Source organism: Caretta caretta, chromosome 5, assembly GCF_965140235.1.
Source record: "Caretta caretta isolate rCarCar2 chromosome 5, rCarCar1.hap1, whole genome shotgun sequence".
NCBI classification, from domain to species: Eukaryota; Metazoa; Chordata; order Testudines; family Cheloniidae; genus Caretta; species Caretta caretta.
Genome location: NC_134210.1, coordinates 53,172,826 through 53,182,679, shown reverse-complemented (window position 1 = coordinate 53,182,679; position 9,854 = coordinate 53,172,826).

Genomic DNA, 9,854 nt, shown 5'->3' with positions numbered 1-9,854 from the left:
CTGTTCCTCCTGTATCATGGACCTAAAAAATTATGCACAGATGTGCAGTAATATTTTCTAAATGTGCACTTACATTTTAGGAATATAGGCCTTGGAAACTAAATCATTTGGACCAACTTCTAGAACATAAAAAAATACCCACCAACAACACTGCAGTGAATGTTGCAGATGCCTGAGACCAGCACTTCATTTTTCATTATGTGTGGTAATGGTAACTTCATTTTTGTTGCCTCTGGGATAGGTAATGCACTCCTTTATCTATATACAGATCCTTCTGGCCACATAGCACTTTTATGTGAGAGAAGGAATATATATATTTACTACTTTTCATCTGACCTGCATTGGCCTTTCTGGACTTAAATTTCAGAGTGTATTAAATTGGGTAGCAGAGTTGATGAGAATGTCACCAATACTTTTCCTTCCCAGTTCCATTAAATGTTAAGGATATTTTAGGCTGTTTCAGAGCAATATTTTAGGAAAAATTAAATTAGTAAAAAAAAAAAAAATCCTGAACATAGGAATTACCATACTGGATCACACCAGTGATCCACCTAATCCAATATGTTGTTGTCAACAGTGGCCAGTATCAGATGCTTCAAAGAAAGATGCAAGAGATGGCAGCAAAGAGTTATGGAATAATCTATTCACATGGAAAGTTTATCTCTAAGCTTCCAACCTAGAGATAGGTTTAAGCTCTGAAGCATAAAGAGTTTCCCCTTGGTGGGCCAAATCCTACTCACCTTACTCATAGCAATTGTTCTGCTGAAGGCAGTGAGACTACAAGGAGGAAAGGCAAGCAGAATCTGGCTATAAATCACCACTATAGAAAACAGTTGCTAATGAGAGCATTGAAAACATATGCTGCTTGTTACAAACAAGAGAGCTGTCATTGTTAAATGATATCACAGCTGGGGAGGTGGAATTCTTCTCTGGTGGGCAACTGCCCCCACAGACTTCCGTAGTGGACATGTTCCTCTTGAACTATTGTTCATTGTCTAAATAGACTTGATTTGTCTTTGCAGATTCATGATGCAAGATTAACAATCATGCTCATAATAATGAAAAGCAAAAGTAGTTACTACCAACAGCTTCTTGCCTGATACTTTGTACATACAAAAAAAAAAAAAAAGCAAACAACTCGCCTTGAAAACATTTTGGCCAAGATTTTCAAAACCGTCATTAACTTTACTGGGAAATGGGTGTCCAAATCCCTTAGGCAACTCTCAAAATCTCAGCCTTTGTTTAAATGTAATGTTAAAATTAAATCTGAGTCATTTGGCAGCTCTTTGTCCTTCTTTGGATCCCTGGGAATTTATTTATCTAAGTTTGGAATCAGGAACTCAGATGTCATTCATTCAACATCTGGTTGAGCATTCACCTTCAAAATCTGTACAGTTGGGAAACTTCAAAGCAGCCTTCAACCAGGGACATAATACTGTACAAAGTAGCATTGCTCTGACTTTTTTCCAACCACCATATACTTTGGGCCAAGAGCCACAAAAAAGCAAGACTACTTAGCTTATGACTGACCTTTTAATTTTCTTTTTAGTGTTCTGTGCAGCATAGGAAAGATAAACATCTTCACTGTGAGTGGATGCATAAGTGGCCCTAATAGATAGATGTAATAGATTCTCCAGTCTACCACATATTCAGACTAAGCCCACATGATGTTGTTAATCACTATTAGATATTTACTCAGGGCCAGAATCTTCCTGGCCCTTACACAGGGATTTAGTATGTATGTGTGAGTTGAGGAAAGGGTGCAACTAGCCTTCACTGCACACATTTGTATGGCCTGCATTATGGCCATGCAAATTGCAGCTCTATCATTCAAGAAAGCACAGGAACTGTTCCCTCCTTACCTCCCTCGGTGGTGAATGGTGCCTTAAAGAGGGTGGAAACGACCCACCCCACCTCCACACTGGCCTGCTGGCTCCCAGTATTTTTCTTGTCCTTGTCTCTGGGCTGTGTCATAAGGGTCTGAGCCAAAGTACATGGATGCCTTGTCACTGACTTCAGGGAGTGTGGATCAGCCCCAATACGCATAATCAAGGCTTCGTTTTGCATCAAAAGTGTGCCAGGCACTATATAGAATACATAAAAAACAAGGTGCCTGCTCTAAAGAGCTTACAATCGATGGCTCCTGCAAATACTGAACATGGGTGATCAACTTTACTCCCACAATTAGTCACATTGAATTCAATGGGTTTATTCACTAGACCCCACAGTTATTCACATTCATCAGTGTTTCAGGATTGCACCCTACATTTAAACGTAAGAATTCATATCCTCAGGTGGAGTGAATTGGCACGGCTTCATTGAAATGTGTGGAATGACACCATTTTACATCAACTGAGGATCTGGCCCCAAAATAAGTTAGAAGGACAGATAGGAAGGGGCGGGGGGGGAGGGGAGGGAGAAGATAATAGTAACATGAATATGTTGATGTGGTTGCTTATGATTTGTATAAATGCACCTTGATGAGCTTGATGTGGTTTTTGTTTTGTAAATTTGTGTTTTATTTAATAAAACTGTTAAATTATTCATTATTATTGTTATTACTACTGTGGTGTCCCAGTGCCCCAATCAAGAATAAAGTCCTGTTGTGCTTGAAACTGTACAAACATGCAAGACAGCCTATGCCCCAAATAGTTTAATAATTATTTGTATTATTATTATTACTATTATTATTATTGACTCCCCAGCCGCATTCACATCCTGTCTCTCCAGGACTTTCATTCACCTATACAGAGAGATGTACATAGCAGTTAAATGATACTGACAACCCAACAGCAATAGAAACAAAACACATCAGTGTTGTACCTTTCCCACCCTTTCCCTTCCCCACTAAATAACTCCTCATCTGGCTCTGAATCTGAAACCTGATCTGTTTTGTTAGTAATCAGTAGAACTGTGAGAACTTGGATAAACCTGCCTGGTGAGAAAGCTCACTGTAAAAAAAAAAAAAAAAAAGCAACTTCCCAAGCTTGCAAGCAGAGGGAGAGTGTAATTAAAGTCAACCGAGAAATCTCCAAGAAAAAAAAAAAAAGGGAAGAGCTTAATTATGCACTAGCAGCTCTTCCCGGCCTGTTCATTGACTTGGCACATCTGGAAAAATTGAAGGCCTGGTGCCAAAATGTTGAATGTGCCTCATTTAGTTTAATGCTCACAAAGTTGTTGCTGGGCTTTCTTTTCTCTCCCTGAGTGATCTCACACTAAGATAAAATAATGGACAGATAAATATCACAAGCTCTCTTGCTTTTCAGCCCGTTAAGCAAAGTATCCACAAACTTTTTCAAGAAAGCCTAGAGTGACTTTTTGTGGATAAGTTTGAACTTATAGTGAACAGAAAACAGCAGCTTTTGAAAGAAATTGTTCTCAAAAACACTAGACCAAGTTCCTACAGGTCTACTTCTCATCTCTTACTGTTACATTATTGTTTTGAGAATAATTTCTTCTGAAGAAAAACTTCTGTAATTAGCTGCTCTTGAGACTCAATAGACTTTTCAGTTATCAAACCTTGAACTTTTTATGCCATATGGCCTTCTCCAGCAGTCCTGTGCCTCAACAATAAGAAAAGATGTGAAGGTTAAGGGTGACATAGGCTATGGGCTATCACCTCTCAATGCACTCGTCTGATCCTGAATAATACTAAAGAAGATTTGCATAAGTAAGTCAAGAGGAATATTCATCATTACACCCTTGCCTAGAACCCTGGAGGAGGCTGAAGGTATCTGAGGTTACATTGTTGATCATGATGTGAGAGTTTGAGTGAGAATGTTAAAGTCGGATCCAGAAACTAAATACGTATCCAAATCCAATTTTTTGTAGGATATAAAACATATACCTCCAGCCCACTCTATCAAAACCCTTTTCTGCATATAAGGCTAATCCAGCATGTGGTTCAGGGTCATATATTTCACTGCTATAATACCAATGAGTTGTTGAAGGTTATCAGAGTTATGATGCCCTCTGAAAAACCTGACTTGCTTTGGGTGTATGATAAAAACCAAAACCTTCTCCAGTCGTATCGCCAGAACTTTTGCCAGTATTTTGACATCACTATTAATAAGTGAAATTGGCCTATAATTAGAACATCATGTGGCATTTCTTCCTGGTTTAGAATAACTGATATTGAGGCTTCCCTCAGCACAGGGGGAAGGGTGCCCTCTAGAGGTGACTCATTAAACATTTGAAGCATGTCAAAGAGGAGGTCAAGGAAGTTTCTATAGGATTTGGCAGGAAAGACATCTGGCTCTGGGGCTTTCTCCAATTTCATAGTCTTAGTCACCTCAATTAACTCATCCTCCATTACAGGCATATCAAGGTTTCTACTCTGAGCTGAAGTAATTTGCAGTAATATAATATTTTTGAAAAAGTTATCCAAATCATCTGAGGAGGAGTTAGCTGTCTAATTTGTACAGATCTTTATTAAAATTAAAGATATCTTTATTAATATCTTTAGGTGATGTACATAATTTACCACGTTTATTATATATAGTTTACCATGTTTATTACGGATGGCTATGTTCCTACATGCAGAGGTCTTTTGTTTTAGGTGGTATGCCAACAACTTGCCAGTTTTTTCACCTGATTGCCAGAGTCAAAATAGGGCAAATTCAGTCTGTGCCAAGTACAGCTTATTGAATTCATATCTACAGTTAAGCAGGGATTGCTGCAAATCTGGAGATGGTGTAGATGCGTAAGACAAATGAAACTCTTTTACTTTTTTCACAAGGACTATCATATTTTCTCCACGTTCCCTCTTCTTGGCAGATACAAAACTTTTAATTCTTCCTCTCAAATAGGCCTTGACTGTCTCCCACAATAGCCTACTAGAAGATATTGGGGGTTCATTTGTCTCCAGGAACAAGCCATTTTCTTCTTCTATAAAGAAGTTGAAATGTGGATCTAATAAAAGTGAAAAAATAAATCTCCATCTATATAGCTGTTTTTCATCTGGGTCTGTTGCTATTTGAAGAACTACAGGACATGATCAGAATCAGCAGTTGTATTATGGAGGTGTCAGTTACAGAATTAACCAAGTCCCTGGAGATCACAAAGAAATCTATTCAGGAATAAGACCCACGTACTAGAGAAAAGTATGAATAGTCCCTACCCATTGGGTGTAAGATGCCAGATATCCCATAATCCCAGATCTTTAATGTGCAACACTAGAGCCATTCTAGTTTTGGCTGGTTTATGATCATGAGGCTGAGATTTATTCATTAAAATCCCCAGCAATCACAGTAGGTATATTGGATTCTTCATATGGTTTAGGAAAAATCCTATGAAAGATTTCAGGATCATCAATGATAGGCCCATATGTATTAGCAATGATTAGTTCAGGTCCTTTTATGGTGACTTAAAGGATTAAAAATCTTCCCCGAGTATCTGACATTGTCCCAGTGATTTATGAAATAGGATGGCTACCCCTCTGGATTTGAATGAGAAAAAGCAATTCATTGTTTTTCCTACCCAGTCACCTTTTCATTTAGCAACCTCACTTGTGATCAAGTTTGCCTCTTGCAAAAGCACTACATCTCCCTTTGCCTTCTTTAATAATGAGTACACCTTTTCTTTTAATTGGAGCACTGTTAATCTTTACATTCCAGGAAATAAAATTAAGATTCAGGGCCATTTGGCTGTGTTAAGAATTATTTTTGTATGTGTAGTCTTACCAACGAAGGTGATGGAATGTTTGCATCATTTATTCTATTATATCCCATCCTGCTCTCCACACAGAAATCCACGAGGTGGCGATTCTATGGATGAAATGACCCCGACACTTGTACTTCCGATTTTGGATTACCTTGCCAGATGCTTGTCACTTGCCAGACTTCCAGGGAATAAGAGAGGGCTCCAGGTAGCAGGAGGGAAGAGTAAAAAAGACAAGATAAAGCAAAAACACATAATGTGCATATATAACAATGTAACATTACCAAGCATAGTAGATCACAATGAAAAGGCAACAATCAGCAAACGCTTGACACTGTCAACAAAACTACACTAATTATAAATTCCAGAGGGGGCCGGGTGGGGAGACACACCATCCAGGTCTGGGGCTCCACCAGTTGAGATGGGTTAGACCCCCTGATGTAGTGGGATTTCGCTGAGCATCTTCCGCTCAATCAGCCTGGGTTCCCTCTCCGTGCTTTGCTGAATTAGGCTCTCCGGCCTGTTGCAGCACACACACACAGGTAGGGCCACACCCCGCTGCAGACAGACTGAAGTCAGCTCAGTGTGAGAGGACTCCCCCAGCACCCACATGCACAACCCTTTTTGGGAGATAACCCCAAAATAATATTATTTTGTGCTGTATAGAAAAATCTGCACAGCGCAAGCTCATAAAAATCCACCCTCTTCCTCAATGTGAAGAGAGATGTGTATGACTTCTTCCCCCTCCCCACCCAATTAGAAATTGTACATAAACTGGGTTATATTATAAACAAGAAATAAGTTTATTAACTATGAAAGGCATATTTTAAGTCATAAAGGGGGTAACAAACAGAACAAAGCAGATTACTGAGTAAATAAACCAAAGTACGCAAGCTAAGCTCAATATGCTTAAGAAATGGGTTACAAAATGTAATTTCTTACCCTAAAGGTTATTTTAGGCAGGTTGCAAAATTTCTGTGCTTCAGAGTTCCAGTTATCTTTCTTTTCAGACTGGTCCCCATCTCAGCCTGGACTCTCCCTTCCCCCTACCCCCTCTCCCCCCGACCACCACCACCCCGCATTCCCTTCAGGAGGCTCTAGTGGTCTTTCTTCTTGAGCAGACAGGCCATGGAGAGGAGGAGTCCTATTTGCCTTCCTCCCTACCCTTAAATAGGATTTACGTAAGTCGGGAATCCTTTGTTTCCCAAACTTGACCTCTCTCAGTGGAAAGTTACAAGAAGTCCCAGGTAATGTTTAGTATCTGGTGACAAGATCACCTGACCTAGTAGTGTGACAGTTACATCCCTGGATGCCTCCCAGGAGGCAGAGAGATTAGTATCTTCATGGTTTTGTTGTTCCTTCTTGATGGCTCATTAAATCTGATGGCCTCTCGTCTGGTGGGTGTCTTCACAATACATACCCAGCTGTAATTGTTACATAGTCCATATTTCTAACTTTAGATATAGAAATGATTCATGCATACAAATTGGATAACCACATTCAGTAAATCATAACCTTTCCAATGATATCTCACATGAGCCATCTTGCATAAAGCATATCAGTTATATAATATTCATATCATAAGCATATTTTCATAAAGAATATGGAGTAAAACATCACTCCACTATGCATTATTTATTTATCTTTTTAACAGGCATCCTGGTTTTTCCACACCATAAAGTAGTAACTACACTGTAAGGAGATAGAAGGGGAGCCCACACTCCACAAACGTAATAGTTCTCAGCCTGGTTTGCCAGTATCATAGAATATCAGAGTTGGAAGGGACCTCAGGAGGTCATCTAGTCTAACCCCCTGCTCAAAGCAGGACCAGTCCCCAGTGTTTGCCCCAGATCCCTAAATGGCCCCCTCAAGGATTGAACTCACAACCCTGGGTTTAGCAGGCCAATGCTCAAACCACTGAGCTATCCCTCCCCCCTAGGGGGTATATTATCCCCTATTTTGTCCCCTTTTCAGTTTTCCAAACCAAACATGGTGATGCAGCTTGGTTCACTGAGTGACATGTTGTATGTTGCAGGGATTTCTTTTCCAGGGTCACATGCCCCTCCACCATTTAGTTTATAATCAAACATTCACATGCCTCTCCACCATTTAGTTTATAATCCCCATATTAAATAAAGAGGGGAGAAATCTGCTAACTGCTCCCACAATCTGTAAATTACTGTACCACAGAAAACAACAAACAATCCAGTTGAACAAGTGACTTCTATATTAACTTCATAATTCATGTTCATGTACTGGGGGGTTGAGCTTATAGAAGGTGTTAGAGTAGGAAAGGGACTGAAGAAGATGAGGGAAGGTTCAAGACAAAGGGAGATGGAGCAACAAGGGGAAAGAGGTTGCAGAAGTAGGGGGTGGAGGGAGGGCATTGAGGGAGAGAAAGGCAGGAGACGTGCGGAAAGGGCAGAGTCAGAGGGAGTGAGTAGGAGGTAATAGGAGGGCAGAAATCACTGTCCACGTAAGTCAGCAACCCATGTGGGTCTTCTACTCTGCTCTGTTGGCCCATAGGGGGTACAACTATGTTGCTTAGTTCCTGTGCAGCTTTCCATGAGACCTTGCAGGGAGGGCAGCTGCCTCTCGTGCTTCCAGCACATGGGATGTCAAGCTGCCGGGCTTTGAGGACCCCAGCAGTAAGGCATGGTGACACAGCAGGGTCTCCCACTGATGCTAATTTTTAAAAGTGGTATTGTAGCCCTTGAATTTCTACAGAGCAACAAGGAGATGTGCGGCCCCATGGTGATGGCTTAGATATACGTCTGTGCTGAATTAATACAAGGACGTTTATATAATCACAGACAAATGGTTCATGCTGGTCTGTCCATTTAGGGATGTTTTCAAATGTTTCATTAATTCCCCATCACAAATATAGGAACAAAGACACTTTATATTGCTAATACACAATTTAAATACATCCTTTCCACAATAGTACACTCCCCTGAGATCAGTTCAGGATGAGGTGTTCCCTTGACTCTTCAGCTGGGGCACTTCATATTCAGCCATTTGATGAAAATTGATCCACATGTCCCAAAAGTTAAAATGTTCTGCTGCTTTTGGCTTTTGGAACAGATTCACTTTCTCACCAACCTTGACATGAAATTGAGCTGGAAACTTTATAAAACATTTAAGCCTTTGCTGCTTGGCAAGTTCCTTTGCTCTTCTAAAGGCTGATCTCTGTTTGACCACAGCTATTGCAAAACCTTGAAAAATCATTATCTTATTTTGTGGCATCCCCAAACCGGTTCTTTTTTCCACTAGCTATCTGCATTATATTTTTTTAGGGTAAATCTGAGAAATCTGACAATCAGTGTACAAGGCTTGGTATTTGAGGCTGACTTAGAAGCCAGGGACTTATGTGTTCACTCTAAATCAAATTTTAAAACATCCACCATACAAAGCATTTCTGCAGAAGCCGGGGGGGGGAAATTCTAGGATGTTGCACTTCTCTGCTTCTTCAAGTACTCCTATAATTCTCAAAATTATTATGGCGAGATCTTCCCTCAAGGTCTGCTCTGTTAGATATAAAAGAAGATAAGTTTGTGAGGCTTCTCTGGACCTGGATAGAGAGCCCTTGTACCTGATCTTCCACCATGATATTCTCCCTTCTGCTTCATTCAGCCATCCTGTCAGTGCTTGCAGAGAGGAATTAATTGAGGTAACAATCAGTGGAATTGTGGCTTTAATATCTACTGCATCTACAGCAACTTTTCCCAGCAGGGCCATCATAGACACAATGCCCTCAGCAGCAACCATCTTGTTCAGGTGGTGGAGAGCCTCCATTATTCTTGTTTTTCAGCTACTGATAAGCTCCCAGTAAACAAATCTTGGCCTGCTGACATTCCAGAGATTTTTGGGATACCTGTTCTTTATTGCAGGGCGGAGGGGGAAGATCGATCAGGAGCCCTGGACTCTAGATAGAAATGGATATTAGCTGATGGTTCTGGAGCTCAAGGGATCTGCTCCTCCACTCCCTGGTACACAGTGCCCCCTGGAGTCTTCATTTAATTTAGCCTTTTAAACTACTATCCTTTTGCCAAACTAGCTCTCTTTGTAAGTGAGATCCTCACCCCCACTTCCGCCTCTTGATACCAGGTAAAAGAACTGGAGCAGTATAAAAGGGCATAACCCAGAGTGGCATAAAGTCTTTGTTCTGGCTGGGGGAGAATTGTCCCAGTGCAAGA